The sequence below is a fragment of the Danio rerio genome, chromosome 5, assembly GCF_052040795.2.
Source record: "Danio rerio strain M-AB ecotype USA chromosome 5, GRCz13ab, whole genome shotgun sequence".
Classification (NCBI taxonomy): domain Eukaryota; kingdom Metazoa; phylum Chordata; class Actinopteri; order Cypriniformes; family Danionidae; genus Danio; species Danio rerio.
Window position 1 is genome coordinate 5,335,880 of NC_141025.1, and position 21,661 is coordinate 5,357,540.

Sequence of the window (21,661 nt, forward strand, 5' to 3'; positions counted from 1 at the left end):
TTTTAAACATTCAAAACTTTTTGTACACTCTTAAACATTTGCAAATGGTGTTTTGCATTTGTCAAACGTATTTTATGAAAATGTATTTTTATTTTGTGCACGTGAAATTATTTTTGTGAATATAAATAAATATTTTAGGCATGTGAATTTGGTTTTATGCACATGAATTTGGCTACGCATGTGTACATCGTGTCTTTTGCGTGAATTTCTTTTGAGACTAATCTGATTCCATATAACAAAGGCTGTACAAATTTAGCATCAGAGAAAGCGGCAAGAGTGTCAAAAAGTCATCCATTTTCAATGTGAGCCGACGGCGATAGGCAGCATGGTGCGACTTCGGTGTGGACGTCGAGTTGAGTTAAAAATCAAGTCAACTTCATGATAATCCTTCCTTTAGGTAGTATAATTCAGAAATATGGCATGAATTATCATCTTTATGCTGATGACATTAAATTATATATTTCTGTTGAGCCAAGAGACACTGCTGCATTAGAAAATTTGTCCAACTGCATGTCCAATATTATACAATGGACGACTGCAAATGTTTTAAAGTTGAATAAAGTTAAAACAGAAATTCTTACTGTGGGCAAAAAACCTGAGCGAGAGAGGATTGAAGCAGAACTGTGTTCTTTAGGTTTACAATCCAAAAAAGAATTAAAGAACCTGGGTGTTACTTTCGATTGTGATCTTAATTTTAAATCTCATATTAATCAAGTTACAAAAACATGTTTTTATCATTTAGGAAATGTTGCCAAAATTCGTTCTTTCCTATCTTTTGATGATGCCAAGAAATTAATTCATGCTTTTATTTTCTCTCGGCTTGATTATTGCAATGCTATCTATACTGGTCTACCTAAGGGTTCTACAATGAAGTTGCAATTGATACAAAATGCAGCAGCCAGAGTTTTAATGAAATTAAAGAAACGAGAGCACATTACACCAGTATTAATAGAATTACACTGGTTGCCTGTGCACCAAAGGATAGATTTTAAGATTCTTTTATTAGTTTATAAAGCACTACACAACATGACACCTTCCTACATTTCTGACTGTTTAACAAAATATAATCCAAACCGCTTGCTATGCTCTTCTAGTGCTGGACTTTTAGAATTTTATCCTGTAAACCTGATGCGATCTGGCGGCACTTCTTTTAGCCATTATGCTCCAAAAATTTGGAACTGTCTCCCCCTTGAAGTGAAAGAATCACTAAGTATTCATGTTTTTAAAAAGCGTGTTAAGACACATCTTTTTAAAGTTGCGTATGATTAAACAAGTTTGTTAGGTGTACGCATTTTATCTATTTTGTTGTAGGTTAATGTATGTAATGTATGGTGTGTGCTTGCAAATGTAAGGGCTATTGTGTGCGTGATTATGTGGATATATACTTATATTTTGTGCACATGAATGCTTTTATTTCAGTATATGTGATAGGTTTTTGTGGTCTATTTTAATGCTTTTGTTGTTGTTTGTGAGGCACTTTGAGTTGCATGTATGTTGGAAAAGTGCTATACAATTAAAGTTTATTATTAGGGATGTAACGGTATCAGAATTTCACGGTACGGTAATACCTCGGTATGAATGTCACGGTACGGTCGCGCGACAACACCGCTATTCAGTACGCGCGCGACAACACAGCTGATAAGAACTCGCGCGACAACATCGCTATTCAGTACGCGCGCGACAACACAGCTGATAAGAACTCGCGCGACAGCACCGCTATTCAGTACGCGCGCGACAACACAGCTGATAAGAACTCGCGCGACAACACCGCTATTCAGTACGCGCGCGACAACACAGCTGATAAGAACTCGCGCGACAACACCACTATTCAGTACGCACGCGACAACACAGCTGATAAGAACTCGCGCGACAACATCGCTATTCAGTACGCGCGCGACAACACAGCTGATAAGAACTCGCGCGACAGCACCGCTATTCAGTACGCGCGCGACAACACAGCTGATAAGAACTCGCGCGACAACACCGCAATTCAGTACGCGCGCGACAACACAGCTGATAAGAACTCGCGTGACAACACCGCTATTCAGTACGCGCGCGACAACACAGCTGATAAGAACTCGCGTGACAACACCGCTATTCAGTACGCGCGCGACAACACAGCTGATAAGAACTCGCGCGACAACACCGCTATTCAGTACGCGCGCGACAACACAGCTGATAAGAACTCGCGCGACAACACCACTATTCAGTACGCGCGCGCCGACAACACCCACTTTAGGGTTTTCCAGCTCTTTTTCATCCCCGCTGCTAGCAGCACACTCCATTTCCGCATTACTGGATCTGTAGCGACAACAGACCGCAAGGGATTATGGCCAAGCCTGGGCTGATGGGAATTGTAGTTTCCGGTACCTCCCGTTCGCTTCATTCGCCTGAGCAAATTTTCTCAGAAGACCTATAGTTTTACCGAGTCATGCGACTACGGTAATATCGAAAAAAAATTAATATTGCGGTATGATGGTATTTACAATACTGTTACATCCCTATTTATTATTATTATTATTATTATTATTATAATGAGCTATGATGTGGTTCAGAGGCAACCAATCGGAATGTTGAAGTTCATCACTTGACAGGATTCAAGAGAACACAGTCCTGTGAACTTTGGTTCTGACCACAGTTGTTTCCAAGGGTTAATACATATATTTTTCTTGCTGTCAGGCGACAGTGCCAGCATATATAAAATATACAGTAATTTTTTAACTTTAAAAAACAGTAACACACTGCCCAACTGTCCTACAGAAAAACAGTTCATACAGTTACAATACCATGTCATTTACAAAACTGGTTAACAGTGCAGGTGTGTGTGTGTGTGTGTGTGTGTGTGTGTGTGTGTGTGTGTGTGTGTGTGTGTGTGTGTGTGTGTGTGTGTGTGTGTGTGTGTGTGTGTGTGTGTGTATGTGTTACGAGGGTCAAGAGAACAGAGTTGTTCTTAAACGCCACAAATGTTGACTCTACGCCACCATTTGTGCTCAATAGCCTGCGATCAGTCACACGACACAAAAACAAACAAATTAACCAGGAAACCCCACATGCAATGCATTAGCCAAATGAGCCGAGGGCCAATTTCACTCCCGTTTGATCTCTGGAGTGTTTCCAGCATTAAAGGACAGCAGTGTTGGATGAAGACGGATATAATGACAGGTTTGTTTGCGCTAATGAGCTGACATCATGCTTGGATGATTTTCTCAGCACTAGAAACACGGTAGCGCTCGCTTAGTCGAGAGCCAAGGTAATTTCAGGTGCTTAACTCTCCATTTCACACTGGATAAAAGATGTTGAGCTGATGTTGGGTTATGAAGCAGAAAGTCTATTTTTTTTTACTGCATTTTTGCACTGCTTCAGCTTTAGGCGACGCGAGAAAGAGCAATAAAAGCACAGCAAGTATGATGGACTCAGCACATGGAGAGGGATTTAAGGAGGACAGAGTGAGACCCTACTCATAAAACAATCCCTAACATGCTTGAGTGTTCACCATAAAACACACACAAACACACACACACACATGCAATTGGCTGAAGGAGTAGCCAAGCTCACAGTCAAAACATCAACACTGCGCTGAGTGTGAGAAGAGAATACACAGCTGAAGTCAGAATTATTCACCCTAGGTCCTTTGAACTTTTGTTTTCTTTTCCAAATATTTCCCAAATGATGTTGAACAGATTCAAGAAATTTTCATAGTATTTCCTATAATATTTTTTCTTCTGGAGAAAATCTTTTTTTTTGTTTTGTTTTTTTTTGCCTAGAATAAAAGCAGTTTTTTTTAAAACTATTATAAAGTTAATATTATTAGCCCCCTAAAGCAATATTTGTTTTGAAATGTCAACAGAACAAACCACTGTTATAGACCTTTTTCTTGAAATGCAAAATTACCCATGATGCTTTGCGTGTAAGAGCAAGGAGAATGCGAAGAACTTCCGGTCAGCAGCTGATGCATGTAAACAGTCACATTTGGACAGCTTTGAAACGATAGTTTTAATCTATTTTACCTGCTTTTATCCTCTTTGAACTAACACTGTTGTCTATCAGCACCATCTCCTGGACTGATCATTTAAAGAAATGTGATCTAATAGGATGGAAAACAGCTGCTGTGAGGCGTTTTCCCCTCATTGTCAGACGGCATCTTCTGCAGTTTAAATGAAGCCTCGTCATCGCTAAAGTCAACATTTTATCTTTATTTCAAATATATAACCAGCCCAAACAAATGTAATTCACCAAAATGTTTGACACACACACGTAGCCAGTACTGTCCCACTGACACACTGATTTAATAACTGTGACAAAGTGAAAATATAGGCTAGTGTCATTTCGAAATGACCGAAAAACACAAATCGTGGTGAATACAACACACGAAATAAAACACAAACGGCTCGCGATTAGAATGAACAGCAAATCAGCAGCAGAGAATCAATAACAGACTTTTATTGGTCATTTTTGTAAATTGCACGACTTTCATACCTGTTAAGTTTCATGCCAGTACTCTCGTTGGCTCTCTCTCTCTCTCTCTGTGTGTGTGTGTGTGTGTGTGTGTGTGTGTGTGTGTGTGTGTGTTAAAGAGCCGCTGAACTAACAGCTGACAGGCCGGGAACGCACACACACTGTATTTCTGACGGCAGACACGTGTACTAGGAGAACGTTTTTCTTGTATTTCTGACACGCTTGAACCACATGTGACAGATTATAACGTTTTTAACAGACACATTTCTAAGTTGTGTGTCACAAAAACACTCTGTTATCTATTAAAAACGTTATTGAAACTCATTTTCGGAGCGCAAATTACCAGTTGTACATGCTGTAAACGGAAGTTTTTAGCATTTTACAGGAAGACGCTGGTCGCTATGGCACCCTCCATGCAGCAGCCATGACAAAGGTCTATACAATCACTTGTCCAATTACCCTAATGTCACAATCACCAGCGATCACTACTCCATAGATCGCTGGATCTCTCTCACAATAACTCATGGACTACAATTCCGCCATTTCTGGACTACATATTCATACATGCACTTCACCCAGACACACATGCTTCCTCATCTAAACTGATTACATTCACACCACCTGAGGATTGTCAGAGACTGATTGCACACACTATTTAAGCCACACACTCATTCAGTTTGCCAAGTCTTGTTAACTGTAATTGTAACACTACAACAAGTTTTCCTTGTCTTGTTTCTCCGTGTTTTGACCTTAGCCTAGTTTATCCTTTTGTCCTTGTTTGCCGCCTGCCTTCTGACCTCTTGCCTGTTATTCGACTACGATTCTGGACTGTCTCCATATACCTGTTTGCACCTGTATTGACTATTGCTTGCCTGACCACTGATTAAACCTGCATTTGGATCCTACTTCTTTTGTTTGTGTCACTCCCCGTGGTTACACCTCACTCAGGGATTCTCAACCTTTTTCACTTCGAGGCCCACTTCTATCTCTGATCAATTTTTAAAGGCCCACCTGTCTGACATTTTCTCAAAATGTTTATGTATACAATTTTTATGTATAAAATGTTCATTTAAACCTTTATTTATTAACAAATATATAATACCTGTATATAATACTACACACATACGCAGACAGCGAGTACTGATTGCAGACCTGTAATCACTGATTGTGATCATGAGGCTGTTTTTGCACCTAGTTTAAAGTAATCAATCACAGAACATAACTTTGATCATTTTATTATAGCATATTAATAACGAAATCCAAAAATTATAGAATAATATTGAGTAGGGGTGTGACGAGACGCCTACTTCACGAGACGAGACATGAGATTGGGTTCACAAGAACGAGACAAGACGAGATTTTTACACTATTTTAAAGAAATCCTTAATTATAAAACATATGAATGGAATAGGGTGAGGCAGTGGCGCAGTAGGTAGTGCTGTCGCCTCACAGCAAGAAGGTCGCTGGTTCGAACCTTGGCTCAGTTGTCGTTTCTGTGTGGAGTTTGCATGTTCTCCCTGCCTTCGCATGGGTTTCCTCCAGGTGCTCCGGTTTCCCCCACAGTCCAAAGACATGCGGTATTATGTATTTATTGTACAATAAAAGGTACTGAACAGTATCATAAGAGGTCTTTTTCTGTACTATATCCGTCTTTCGGATGAGACGTTAAACTGAGGTCCTGACTCTCTCTGTGGTCATTAAAAATCCCAGGATGTCCTTCGAGAAAGAGTAGGGGTTTAACCTCGGCATCCTGGCCAAATCTGCCCACTGGCCTCTGTCCATCATGGCCTCCTAACCCTCCCTTTATCATAATTGGCTTCATCATTCTGTCTCCTCTCCACTAATCAGCTGGTGTGTGGTGTGCGGTGTGGCGCAAAATGGCTGCCGTCGTGTCATCCAGGTGGATGCTGCACACTGGTGGTGGATGAGGAGATTCCCCCTAATGTGTGTAAAACGCATTGAGTGCCCAGAAAAGTGCTATATAAATGAAATGAATTATTATTATTAACTTTTAAGTTAATACAAAGGGTATTGTGTGAAAATTGGAGAAAAATAAGTTTTTTACTGTAGATGGGAGAATGTGTTTCTGTAAGATTTTTGTAAAAAGTGTTGTGAAATGTTTAGCAAAAATAGATCTTTTGAGTTATGTTAAAGTATTTTTATTCTTTACTGAATTTACACAAAAATAAACTCCTTTTAAAACATTGTTTAAAATGTATTTGATGTTTTATATTTACTGAAAAAATTAACCCATTTTGGATATACTGTGGCTAAACGCTAGAGGTGTGAACCTATACTGGTCTCACGGTTCGGTTCGGTTACAATTATCATGCCTTCGATTCGGTTCAATTCGATATCTCGGTGCACCACGGTGCAATGCTTTCCATATACAGTGTTGTATTTTAGGGGGGGGGGGCTATAACAAGCTGTCTGTATAAACGCACAGACACACAGCACCACACTTGCCTCTCATTCAAACACATATACAAACATAGACAGCACCAAACAAACAAACACACACACACACACACACACACACACACACACACACACACTTAAGCCCTTGCAACAGAGAGAGCTCGCGCAGAGTGGAGCAGAAAAAAGAAAAAAGAAAAAGAAAAAATAAGCAATTTTCCGACGGTCCCTTACTGAGAGCTCCTCTCAGCGTGAGCTCTCCCGGCTAAACACATATTGCGAGGGCTTAATTGGAGCAGTGCTCGTAATGTCGAGCGAAAAAAAAGAAAGACAGCTGTGAAACATAACCAGCTTTGTCTTTTTGTAGGAAACACACTTTAGATCTTTTTAGGGTAAGAGGTTTTTGAGTTATTGCCATCTATAACTGAATGTGTCAGAAATATCGAAAACAAAACCAACTGAACTGCGCTCATTTCTGGCATCCCCCTGGATGTACAGCGACCTTAGCATTTGCATATGGTGCCTATGCCACGGGCCGGCCGAGTGTTGTAGTGTTGTAGTGTTGGAGTGTTGTAAATACTCGCGCTCACCTCCCTCGCGACAGAGCGCATAGGAGATAAATGACGTCAGTACATTATAACCGGTTATGATTGTTACTGAACCGATACAGAATTGTCCGCGTCTGCATCGCGGTGCACTGAAAAAACAATTAATTTTGACACCCCTATTAAACGCCTTTAAATAGTTCTTAAAGGAGCACATTTGACACTGTTAAGCGTCTTGTCACTGTAGTTGTACCTTCATGGATCAGATTAATACCTTTGATGAAGGCACAATATTGTATCTGCAGGTTTTACAAACCAAAGGGACATTTCGGTTTCCTATGGTACAAAGCATGTTCTTAAAAAGTACAAACTGCAATGGTTGTTTCTTTGTGTTAGGGTACAATTCTGTTCCATAAAAAGGTACAGCCCCAGTGAGGCAGGGAAGGGTTTGTACCTTCTTTGGTACAACATTGTACAATTTTTTTCTGAGAGTGTAGAGTTGAATTTTCAACATCAAAAGTCGACAAAGCAGAGATCAACATCCCATAATAAAATTCACAACCAGAAAACACTAGTGAATCTGGGAAGCGTTGTCTTTTAATTGATAAGATTACTCATTAATGCATGGGGAAAGTGTTAATGAAAAAAGCTTTGGTAAAAGCTCTACTGAAAAAGTGCAAGAACACTAATGAAATCCACATCGAACATTTATTTAGCAGTTTAGTTACCAAGGCAACATTTTTCCTTTTTTTTCCCTTAAAAATAAAACACCAACTAATAAAAACTGTACAAACAACGAAATTAGCTGAAGTTCAGCTGATACTAGAATAACACAAAGAGATGATGAATGAACATGGCATGTTTGCGTATTTTCTTAATGAGATAATTATGAAGTCTCCTGAAATTACAGCATCATGCTGGACGCACTGGAACGCTTCTGATGAACAGAATTACAAAAAAATGCAGAGGCTGAGATTGTGTATACAATATTAGTTACACTTAATAATAACTGCACAGCATGAATCAGTTCTTAAGCATTAGCAAATATAGACCTTTTTTGTTGTTGCGGCATGGAGGGCACCATAGTGACCAGCGTCTTCCAGTAGGATTAGAACTTTCATTTGCAACATTGCTCAGACTGGAATTATCGACCCAAAAGTGAGTGTTGATACCATTCGAGTGGCTTACAGAGTGTGTTTGTGATGCACAACTTAATTTTGAAGGATGTGTGTTTAAGCCGTTTATGTGGTTCAACTGCGCAAGAAAAACGTTCTCCTAATTCAGAGTCTGCCGTCAGATATAATGTCTATGTATGGATGGATGGATGGATGGATGGATGGATGGATGGATGGATGGATGGATGGATGGATGGATGGATGGATGGATGGATGGATGGATGGATGGATGGATGGATGGATGGATGGATGGATGGATGGATGGATGGATGGATAGATAGAAAGATAGAAAGATAGATAGATAGATAGATAGATAGATAGATATAGATAGATAGATAGATAGATAGATAGATAGATAGATAGATAGATAGATAGATAGATAGATAGATAGATAGATAGATAGATAGATAGATAGATAGATAGATAGATAGTTAAAGCTCATCAATAAGTATGACAGTCTGATGCAGAGTTATGAGGTCACAAAGTTTGATTCAATGTTAAGTCAACGACAGTCTTTTGCAATGGAAGTCTATGGGACAGTTGTTGCTAGGGTGCAGTATCTGGTAGTTAGGGTGTAGCTACAAACTTAAAAGCTCATCAGTAATTGGCAGTTTGGTAGTCTGAGTTAAATGAGCTCAGCCATTAGTCTGTATGACTGTATGACTGACTGGCACGTGCACACAGGGCTCAACCTGCAGTGCACATAACCTTTTTAGTCTTGGATAGAAAGTGCACTTCCAAAATGAACTGAAGTGGCCCCGCGACCACCCCGCTCTGTAGTTTGCGCGACAACAATCAATAGCTAGAAGTCTGTGCGACAGTCAGAGTTATGAGGTCACAAAGTTTGGTCCAATGTTAAGCCTATGGGATTTTTCCGACAGTCCCGGGACTGATATAATGAATATATAATGTTGAAACTTGTGTCAGTGTTCCCGACCTGCCAGCTGTTATACTGTGCTCAGCGGGTTCTTCAAAAGCACACACATCACATGCAGTACATCACCAAAATGACCAATAAAATGATGCTACTGATACTCTGCTGGTTGATTTGCATGTTGATTCTAATAGGGAGTGTTTTTTGAGTTAAATTTAGTCAGCTTGTCTGTAGTATTTACCAGGGTATGTGTTTTTCTGTCATTTCAAAATGCCACTTTATTTTCATGTTGTGCCACTCTTTCAAGTTGCACAAACTGTGTGTGTGTGAAACATTTTGGTGAATTACATTTGTTTGGGCTGGTGATATATTGGAAAAAGAAAGATAATGTGGACTTTATTGATAATGATGCTCCATTTAAACAGCTGAAGATGCTGTCTGATGATAGGAGTAAATGACTCACAGCACTTGGTCACCTTGGAATTGTAAGGTTCTCTCTCCGTTCTCAATGATTTTGAGATTTTGAGCTTCAAGGTTTTTGCATTCCATAGCAAACAGTATATCTGTAACATTTGATTTTGCTTTTTTGTTTTTTTATAAAAAGTCTTTAAAACATCCCATAATGTAAATAAGTTGTCATTTAATAAGAATATGTCAATAACTCAATTTTGATAAAAATGTCAGAATGAACCTAATAATTCTAAGGTGACGACTTGTTTTCCATCCCAATAGATTGCATTTATAATTGATCAGTCCAGGAGGGGGCACTGATCAACATCAGTATTAGTTCAAAGATGTTAAAAGCAAGTAAAATGGATTAAAACTATCATTTCAAAGCAGTCCGAACGTGACTCTTTCTACGCAGCAAGCTGCTGAATAAAGTTCGAAGCATCCTGCTTACGCATACATGCAAAGCATGATGGGTATTTTTTTGCATTTTTGAAAAATACTCAAGAAATATTTCTGCTGCTTGTTCAAACTATGTGTTTTATTTTCTTCAGTTAAACAAAGAGAAAACTGAAGTGATTGTGTTTGGGAACAGAGATGAGGTTCTCAAGGTGAATGCGTACCTTGGCACTAAGGGTCAAACAACTAAAAATAAGGTCAAGAATCTTGGTGTGACTCTGGAGTCAGATCTGATTTTCAGTAGTCATGTCAAAGCGGTCAGTAAATCAGCATACTATCATCTCAGAAACATTGCAAGAATCAGATGCTTTGTTTCCAGTGAAGATTTAGAGAATCTTGTTCATGCTTTTATCAGCAGCAGGGTGGATTACTGTAATGGACTCCTCACTGGCCTTCCCAAAAAGACAGTCAGACAGTTACAGCTCATCAGGAACACTGCTGCCAGAATTCTGACCAGAAGCAGAAAATCAGAGCACATCACACCTGTCCTCAGGTCTCTACACTGGCTCCCAGTTACATTCAGAATAGAGTTTAAAGTATTATTACTGGTCTATAAATCACTAAATGGCCTAGGAGCTCAATACATTACAGATATGCTGACTGAATACAAACCCAACAGATCACTCAGATCTTTAGGATCATATAAACTAGAAGTTCCAAGAGTTCAGTCAAAGCAGGGTGATTCTGCCTTCAGCTACTATGCCCCCCGCTGCTGGAATCAGCTCCCAGAAATGATCAGATGTGCTCCAACATTAGGCACATTCAAATCAAGACTGAAACACATCTGTTTAGCTGTGCCTTTACTGAATGAGCACTGTGCTGTGTCCGACAGATTGCACTATTGTGGTTTTTCCTTTCTTTTCACTTTTGTATAACCTGTTTAACACATTTTAATCTGTTTCTAATCATTTTTATTCTTTGTTTTGTATTTTCTTGTATCTTTTATTCCTGTTTATCCAAGGCACTCTGCATTACCATTGTATATGAAATGTGCTATATAAATAAACTTGCATTGCCCATTTAAAAAGCGCTGAAGCACATTTATTCAGATGTTTTATGGGACAACTTCATTGTTTTATGTTGAATACATCTAGGGAGTACTCACATTATGTACAGTTGCCTTGAACCGAGCCAAAGCACGCTTGTCCCACCTCCTGTCCCCCCTACGGCCTGCTCTCACATTACATTCAGGCATGAGCACGCTTACGTCATCAATGATGCACTGTTCAGTAGAGAAGCGCTCTCGCTCAGCACAGTGGAGATTTCTCTACTTATATTGTTTTAGTCGTTTGATATGCGGTGACACGCAAATATTTCGCCGAACAGATCAGCCACTTTTGACGCTCATAAACAATCATAAAGTCCTCCTGCTGCAGGAATGAGGAGGTTTGCTGAAGGTGCAGCTGTGGTGCAGTGAGGGGTTTGCGTCTTTAATAAACTAGAGCAGTTTGCATTGATTAAACAGTAAGATTGATCAATAAATCCATAGGAAACAGTCCCTTACAAGTCACGTCTCGCTTTCAGTTTCGGGCTTTGGCGCATTTTGCACACACAGAAGCATACCGCGCTAAAGCCCAAGTGAACCGCGCTCAGGAACACCTCTTCCAACCGGGCCAGGGCCAGCCAACTGAACCTGAGCCCGATTCAGAGCACTCACACTTCTCAAACGATCCGGGAAACAGGACTGGGCACGGTTTGGATAGCATAGTGTGAGTACGACCTTAATGTATTGTGTATTTATTTAGCGCATTTATTGTGCATGGCCATACACCCAAAGCACTTCACAATCATGAAGAGGGGGGGGGGGTCTCTCCACACCACCAACAATGTGTAGCATGCACTTGGATGATGAGACGGCAGCCAATTCGGCTCACCACACACCAGCTATTGTGGTTGGATGGGGATGATTAGGAGGCCATGATGGGTTAGGGCCGATGGAGGAATTTGGCCAGGACACCGGGGTTACACCCCTACACTTTACGAGAAGTGCCATGGGATTTTTAACCACAGAGAGTCAAGACCTCAGTTTAACGTCTCATCCAAAAGATGACGCTCACTGACAGTATAGTGTACCCTTCACTATACTGGGGCATTAGGACTCACATAGAGGTTGAGCGCCCCCTGCTGGCCTCACTAACACCACTTCCAAGAGCAACCTAGTTTTCCCATGTGGTCTCCCATCCAGGTACTGACCAGGCTCACCCCTGCTTAGCTTCAGTGAGTAACCGTTATTGGCCTGCAGGGTGATCTAGCTGTGGCAAAAGTGTTCTGACAATATGAATGAATTGTGTGGAACCCTGCTTTTGGATAGTGAACATAAGGTTTTGTGGTCAAGGGTTGCAAATATTACTCCCCTAGAATCCCTTGACTTGTAATGTGCAAAATATACTCTTTAGTATATATTTGACCTACTGCTGCTAATAGCTCTGTGTATCAACTGAAGAGAAGCCGTCTGTCATTGTGTCTGAAATGAAATAGACTCCCCGTGCAGGAGCTTTATTTGTACAGTGTGACCTCTTTTCTGGGACCTCTGATCAAAGGCGTTTGTAAATCAACAGTGGACACGCACTATATAGCAAGCTGCTCTTCTGTTGTCTTTTTATCCTCACACTCTTCAGGGTCAGTCCTCTCTAAATGCTCAGTTCAGTATTTGTCGTGGCCTTCAGCTGGATATTTTAATAACACTTAGGTGAGGTCTGGAGGACTCGATTCTGACCGGTCAATCGTGACTTTCCAAACTATGTTATTCTGAGATAACAACTGCTAAATAACACATGCTCATCCGGGAGCTGAGAATCACATTGAACATCAGTGAATATGTTCCAATTTAAATACTTACATTTGCATTCACATACATCTACTCCTCTGTTTTTGTCTGTTTGGCGCCATCTAGTGCCTCAATAATACACAGGTTGGTGTACACTCCATCAGCTGTTTTTTCTTCTGTCAGTTGAGTTTTTGATTGTTTGGCACTATATTTTTGCAATAATGTGCAGGTTAGCATTTAATCCATAGAGCCATTTTAGTTTCAGCCAGCTATATATTTTTGATTGTTTGACGGCATCGTGTGACTCAGTAATGTGCAGGTTAGTGTATACTCCATTCAGTCATTTTCATTACAGTCAGTTTTGTGTTTTTGACTGTTTGGCGCTATTTTGTGACTCAACAATGTGCAGGTTAGTGTATACTCCATTCGTTTTCACTTCAGTCAGTTTTGTGTTTTTGACTGTTTGGCACAATCTTGTGACTTAATGCGCAAGTTAGTGTATACTCCATACAGATATTTTTGTTTCGGTCAGCTTAGGGTTTTGACTGTTTGGCGCCATCTTGTGTCTGAATAATGTGCAGGTTAGTGTATACTCCAGCTGTTTTAGTTTCTGTCAGCTTTGTCTTTTTGACTGTTTGGCGCCACCTTGTGACTCAATAATACACAGGTTGGTGTACACTCCATCAGCTGTTTTTTCTTCTGTCAGTTGAGCTTTTGACTTTTTGGCACTATATTTTTGCAATAATGTGCAGGTTAGCATATAATCCATGCAGCCATTTTAGTTTCAGTCAGCTATATATTTTTGATTGTTTGGCGGCATCTTGTGACTCAACAATGTGCAGGTTAGTGTATACTCCATTTGTTTTTACTTCAGTCAGTTTTGTGTTTTTGACTGTTTGGCGCCATTATGTGACTCAATAATGTGCAGGTTAGTGTAAAATCCATTTAGCCGTTTTAGTTTCTGTCAGCCTTACGTTTTTGATTGTTTAGCACCATCTTGTAACTGAATAAAGTGCAGGTTAGTCTATACTCCATTCAGCTGTTTTTTGTTTCAGTCGGCTTTGCGTTTTTGACTGTTTGGCACAATCTTGTGACTGAATAATGCGCAAGTTAGTGTATACTCCATACATATTTTTATTTCGGTCAGCTTAGGGTTTTGACTGTTTAGTGCCATCTTGTGGCTAACTATTTTGCAGGTTGGTGTATACTCCATCCAATGTTTTCGTTTTTGTCATCTTTGTTTTTTGATTGGTTGGCGCCATCTTGTGGCTGAATATTTTGCACATTAATGTATACATAAAACAATGTAATATTGTTAATTGTTTTTATATTAAAAATGTGTCCTTACTACACGTTCCAAGAATATATTATATAATATAAAATTATATATAATTATGTGCAACTATAACTAAACCTAACCCGCATATAGTATGTACAAGTAATTAATTAACATTAAAATAATGAAATGAATAATTACACTGTAACAAAGACACCTAAGCCTAAAAAAGCCTAAAAGCCTTTAATTTGTGTACACTACAGTATATGTACTTAGTGTACATATGTAGCACAAGTACCGTTATAAAAAGACATATAACTACATTAAGTCAGCTTCAAGGGTAGCTTTAGGGAAATTATTTAGCTCATCCTATGTAATTACTATAATAATAGTTTGTCCATGCGAAAGCAAAATATTGGCAAAATAATAAAATAAAAAATTATTTAAAAAACTAAATTATATAAATAGTATATTAATGTAAATTTAAAAATATAAAGAAAATATAGAATATACAAGGAAAAGTGCAAAATTACTAGTTTGTAAGTAACACTCAAATAAAAAAACTGAATCAGACATCCATGTTAGATCATTTATAATAATAATGGAATGATGTACTGTAATGTTGACGAGTTCTCCATTTAGCCTTGCGGTCCTGGCTAGACCACCATCACTAACCAGTATCGTTTAGGTGAGGGGCTCAGAAACAGACCCTCAACACTCAGGAAAAAGAAAATAACCCTGCTTTACGACACTGTGCACGTCTCAGTGTGATTTCCTAAATGTTTTGTGATTTACTGTAAATCTGAGCTCTTACCTCATCCTGTTTTACAGCACAGGCTAAAAACAGCGTCTGCTGCCAAATTATGATCCCATCCGCAGAACATCGAAGGAAAAGCTGCGCAATCCAACACTTCAAGTGATGTCTAAGCTTCACATCAGAGGACAAAATATGGCCTGGGCTAAAAGCACGTCCTGAGCTTCTGCCTTTGATTTTAACCTGATTTATAATCCGAAGAAAACTGGAAAGAATATGAACAAATCGCTGTTCTTTGGCAAAGCACAACACTTATTTTTTTGAAAAATAGTTCACAGATTATGTATCATATCATGATGTGAACATCTACTGTATTTCAAAGTCTATTTCTGGTTGGAAGCAAAAGCATATTTGTATATATGTGTGTAACTCTTTAAATGCAAATGAGCTGCTGCACCCCTCCTCCTTTCCAGATCAGGATGAAGCCTTTACAGCTAGAGTCTAATGTTTATTAGTTATTATTGTTTGTTGGCTGGTTTGTTTGTTGACAGTGTTAGTTGGTTTGTTTGTTGGTTGACAGTGTTTTTTGATTGGTTGGTTTGTTTGTTTGTTTGGTGGTTAATATTGTCTGTTGGTTGGTTAATTTGTTTGTTTGTTAGTTGATTTTGTTGGTTGGTAATTGATTTTGTTTGTTGGCTGGTTTGTTGTTTTTGTTAGTTGGTTTGTTTGTTGATATTGCTTGCTGGTTGGTTTGTTTGTTTGTTGTTTAATATTGTTTGATGGTTGGTTGGCTAATTAATTAGTTTGTTGGTTGATATTGTTTTTGGTTGGTTTTTTTGTTGGTTGGTTGGTTTGTCAGTTGATATTGCTTGGTTGATTTTGTATGTTGGTTAATTGTTTTGCTTGTTTGTGGGCTGATTTTGCATGTTTGTTTATTTGTTTGCTGGATAATATTGTTTGTTGGTTGGTTGGCTAATTGATTTGTTTGTTGGTTGATATTATTGGCTGATTTTGGTAGTTGGTTGGTTGGTTTGTTAGTTGATATTGGTTCTTGGTTTGTTGGTTGATTTTGTTTGTTGGTTGGTTGGCTGGTTTGATAGTTGATATTGCTTGTTGGTTGGTTTGTTTGTTGATGGATTTTATTTGTTTTTTGGTTTGTCAATTAAATGGTTGTTTGTTGGTTGGTTTATTTTGTTTGTTGGTTGGTTTGTTAGTTAATATTGCTTGTTGGTTTGTTTGTTGGTTGATTTTGTTTGTTTTTTGGTTTGTTAGTTATTTGGTTTATATTGTTTGTTGGGTTGTTGGCAAATTAATTTGTTTGTTGGTTGATATTGTTTAATGGTTGGTTGGTTTGTTGATTGGTTTGCTAGATAATTGGTTTGTTTGTTAGTTGATTTGTTTGTTTGTTTTTTGGTTGGTTTGTTTGTTTGTTTGTTGATATTGCTTGTTGGTTGGTTTGTTTGTTGGCTAATGGTTTTGTTTGTCGGTTGATATTGCTTGTTGGTTTGTTTGTTGGTTAATTTTGTTTGTGAGTTAGTTGATATTGCTTGTTGGTTTGTTTGTTGGTTGATTTTGTTTGTTTGTTAGTTGAAATTGCTTGTTAGTTTGTTTGTTGATTGATTTTGTTTGATGCTTGGTTGGTTGCTTTGCTAGATAATTGGTTTGTTTGTTAGTTGATTGCTTGTTGGTTTAATTGTTGGTTGGTTTGTTTGTTTGTTTGTTTTTTGGCTAATTGTTTTGTTTGTTAGTTGATATTGTTTGTTGGTTTGTTTGTTGGTTGATTTAGTTTGTTTGTTGGTTTGTTTGTTGGTTGATTTTGTTTGTTTGTTGGTTTGTTGGTTATTGCTTGTTGGTTTGTTTGGTTTGTTTGTTAGTTGAAATTGCTTGTTGGTTTGTTTGTTGATTGATTTTGTTTGATGGTTGGTTGGTTGCTTTGCTAGATAATTGGTTTGTTTGTTAGTTGATTGCTTGTTGGTTTAATTGTTAGTTGGTTTGTTTGTTTGTTTTTTGGCTAATTGTTTTGTTTGTTAGTTGATATTGTTTGTTGGTTTGTTTGTTGGTTTGTTTGTTGGTTGATTTTGTTTGTTTGTTGGTTTGTTGGTTATTGCTTGTTGGTTAGTTTGTTGGTTGATTTTGTTTGTTGGCTGGTTGATAGGATGGTTTGTGTGTTTGTTTGATGGTAGGTTAATTTTGTTTGTTGGTTTGTTTGTTGGTTAATTGTTTTTGTTTGTTGGTTAAAATAGTCTTTTGTTAGTTTGTTTGTGGGTTTATTTTGTTTGTGTGTTAGTTGATATTGCTTGTTAGTTTGTTCGTTGATTTGGTTGGTTGGTTGGTTTGTTTGTTGATCTTGTTTTTTTGTTTGTGGGTTAATATTGTTTGTTGGTTTGCTGGTTGGTTGACATTGTTGGTTGGTTGATACTGTTTGTTGGTTGATTTTGTTTGTTGGTTGATGCAGTTTATTGGTTGTTTGGTTGGTTTGTTGTTTAATTTGTTGGAATTTTTTTGTTTTTTTTGTTTGGGTTGGTTTGGTTTAGGTTGGTTGGGTTTGCGTTAAGCTTTGATTTGGTGGTTGATATTGTTGATTGGGTTGGTTGGCTGATATTGTAAGTTGGGTTGGGTTTGGTTTGTTGGTTGATACTGCTGCTTGGGTTGGGTTGATTGGTTGTTTTATTCAAGCACAGCGACACAAACAAACCAATCACTACAAGGGATAAATCACAAATGATCCAGTATATTAGTTCTGTCAACAAGAATGCACTACTGGAGCAAGATAATGAGGCTCCATGTACTTGGGCAGGAATGATTTAAATTTGAGATGCAGTGAGGTATTTTTTTTTCTTAGTAGAAAAGTTAATTCAGAAACAGTGTTAGTGAAGAAGAGCAGAACTCCTGGTGAATAGACTTTGCAGAGCTTTTTTTTCCTCAAACATCACACATTAAGAAAACTTGAAAGTGTACAAAAACAGTGTGCACTTATTACCTCATAATCAGATACAGACAAAGTATTTTGTTCACTGCTTAGATTCTTAGACATGAACCAGTTGATCAAATTATTATGTCATTTAAAAAAAAAAAAAAAAAAAAAAACAGATCTGCTAATGTATTAATATTTATTCTATACATTAAATTTTTTGTCTCGGCCCAAAATGTTCTTTTCTGTTTTGCCTGTTTTCACCAAAAGATCCAAACTGAACAAAGCAAAGAGACACAGAAAAGCCGGTTCACATTTCAGCTGACTCCCAAGAGTCCTGCTCCACCATGGAAATAAAACATCAATTATTTCATGCTGTAAAATACAGTGTAGCATCCCGTTCATAGCAGGCTCTTGTTTTCCCCCGAGCAGCAGGCGATGAAAACTCTCTGTTTGAGGATTAAGACTGTTATAGTGACTGACACATGAAGACCACACAGCGGGACACATCAGCGAGTGTCAGCATTAACAAACACACTTACAGATGAGGCCAGAATGAGAAAAACAGAAAGATGACCAATGCTAGTAACATTACACAACACTAGAAAAATGCTGGTTTGTTGTAACCCAATCGGTTTAAATGCATACAAACCCAACATTGGGTTAACAGCTTAAACTACACTAAAATGACACCTTTAAGCCTAACAGTTAATTGTAAACTAAAGTATACCTTTATTAATGGTTTCGTATTTTGAGATTCACAAGTGTTTATTTACAGTAGTGAATTGCATTATGGGATGTTAATCTCTGCTCTGGAGACTTTTGCTGTTGAAAATTCAACTCTACAGTTTAACAAAGTGACTTTTATTGATGTTTTAGTAGTTTGAAATTATATTTTGTATAAGAAACAATATACAGAGAGATAAGTGTGTAAAATAACAGAAATAAAGATGAATGTCTTTGATGAATGTTCCTAAACTAAACCTTCTCCAGAGTGCTCAGGACCTCTGACTGGGTTAAAGATTTATCTTTCAACAAGACAATGACCCAAAGCACAGAGCTAAAATAATGAAGGAGTGGCTTCACAACAACTCTGTGGCTGTTCTTGAATGGCCTAACCAGACCCTTAACCTTAACCTAAGTGAAGTTTGTTTATAAATTAATTTCGAGAGGATCACATGCTTATGATTTATCACGGCCGGTCTCGTATTGGCTAATCATTATCTTCCACTTATATGAGCCCTAAGCTACTATAAAGAACCACAGTTTTCAATCCACTTTATCTTCGTTTGGAAGAAACCCCCCTTTCTCCCCAATTCTCCTCCTTTACCATTGATCGGGTGGCACGGCGGCCCAGAGGTTAGCACTGAGAGACTTACAGCAAGAACACTACCGGCCTAGTTTCGCCTAGCCGGTAGGCGTTTCTGTGAGGAGTTTGTATATTCTCCCTGTGTCCGCGTGGGTTTTCCCCGGGTTCTCCGGTTTCCTCTCACCGTCTAAAGATATACATCATGCATAAGACTCAAGCACTCGTTTAGCCCCCGTTCTCATGTGTTTCCTTGGCTACCGCAGCCGGGGAGTTCTGAGATCCACCGAGCTCAGGCTCCTCTCTAGCTCTGCGAACGGGGGGAAGCCCCGGGCTCGAGGATCCCTTGAGCTCTGGGCTCTCTCCCGGGACAACATGCCAAACAAGCTTTGATGGATCATCAGCTAAGTGTGAACTCTGGAATTGAGCATTTCTGAAGAGACCTAAAAACGGCTGTCCACCAACGTTTACCCTCCAACCTGACAGAACTGGAGAAGATCAGCAAGATGGAATGGCAGAGGATCCCCAAATTCAAGTGTAAATAAAAAAAACCTTAACTTCTTTCCCAAAAAGACTATGTGATATTTCAGTTTTCTTTTTTAATAAATCTGCAAAAATGTCAACAATTCTGTATTTTTCTGTCAATATGGGGTGCAGTGTGTACATTGGTGAGAGAAAAAAAAAACTTGAAAGATTTTAACAAATGGCTAAAATTTACTTTTAAAATCAAAAGTTGAGGAAGAATTAGCGACCCATGATGAACTCAAAAGCACAAATAAATAAAAACAAAAAAGGTTTTTATTGAATTTTTCTAAACATTCTATCACAAAACAAACACAAAACGTAAAACTGGCAACTTAATGGCATCTTTTTGTATATATTTGTTTAAATCTGAACTAGCATTAGTTTACAACAACCCAGGATTTTTATTTACAGGCAAGTATATAGTAATTAAGCACACTAAATATAACACTATGGGCTGTAATTTAACGATCTAGGCACAAAGTCTAAAGTGCATAGCACAGAAGCCTGTCCGAATCCACTTTTGCTATTTTAAAGATGGAAAAATATGCTCCGTGTCCCGGCGCATGGTCTTACAGGTTTGTGCTTATTCTCTTAATGAGTTCTGGGTATATTTTGAGCATAACGTGCATTAAACCAATCAGAGCCTCATCTCCCATTACATTAAAGAGTTTATTTACTATTTGCTATTTACATGGCAGACTTTGTAAGTGGAAAAACAACGTATCACTATCGAGAAAACAGTAAAAGAGAGCATCTGCAGCGCAAGGATAAAGAACGAGCCTCCTCCATTCAGCCTCTTTACTTTACTTTTACTCTTTACTCCTTTACTTTGGTGGAGTAAGGAAACGGTGGAAACTCACTCCACTGAACACATCCATTAGCCTACATATTTAATTTTGTCTGTAAAGCACAAAGATTTGTTTCAAACCTATTTCTAAATTCAGTTCTAATTTCCAGCAAACGAATAAATGAACAAAAATAATGTAAAGTGGTCAAACAAGTTACATCCAAACACACGTCCTGTTCTTCTTTCCCTCATGGTGATGCAGACATCTCCAAAACCTGACAAGTACACTTGATTTTATTTGTCATTTTAATCCTTTAATTGTTTTCATCTGTAAAGATATTTGTGTATTGCTATACATCCTGTGTGTAAGTGTTTGGACCTGCTCTGCGCTGGACTTTAGAGCAGCTTTTAGTTGGTCAACGACGTGGTCTATTTCAGTTCCTCAAAATAGTAACACACCAACAATGCACCTTAACACTACTTCTTTCTATACCGGCACACCCATGAGTCCACAAATCAGCGCAAATGGATTTGCTATTTAAACAACGTGGTGCAAAAAGATGAAAATCACTGTTGTGCTGGTCTGAAAATAGCAACAAATCATGCCATGTTTTGCGCCTTATTCCGCCAGGTAAGATAGGGCCCTATATCTTTGATGAGACGCAGTTCAGCTAGTTTCTGAGGGGTCTCTTCAGGAAAAGCACTCACAGAAAGAGGAGCGTGTTGACAGGTGAACAGGAGGAGCGTGTGAATGTATCTGTATTTGTTGGTTTTGTCCACAGGGGTCGTTGAAACAGTTGGACAACCTTTGTATTTCTCCTTATTCTGAGAGTTCATTCAAAAACCACATGCGTTTTTAGGATCTGCCATTCTGGATGCTCATCATAAGCAGTTTTCTTGTCATTTTCTAAAATAGTAGTGTTTTGAATTTAATAAATGCATAATAATGGTGATAACTGCGAAAC

At 38.5% G+C, this 21,661-nt stretch overlaps 1 protein-coding gene and 1 long non-coding RNA gene across 10 annotated transcripts in view; one reads left to right on the forward strand and one right to left on the reverse strand.

Annotated features, from left to right (window-relative positions):
* Positions 1–21,661, reverse strand: part of LOC101882086 (ras-specific guanine nucleotide-releasing factor RalGPS1-like) — a 328,440-nt gene that overhangs the window by 116,681 nt on the left and 190,098 nt on the right. The window lies entirely within an intron of this gene.
* Positions 15,323–18,057, forward strand: LOC147843811 (uncharacterized). The gene is made up of 2 exons (XR_015490938.1): positions 15,323–16,935; positions 17,199–18,057. It is a non-coding gene; the product is annotated as an uncharacterized LOC147843811 (long non-coding RNA).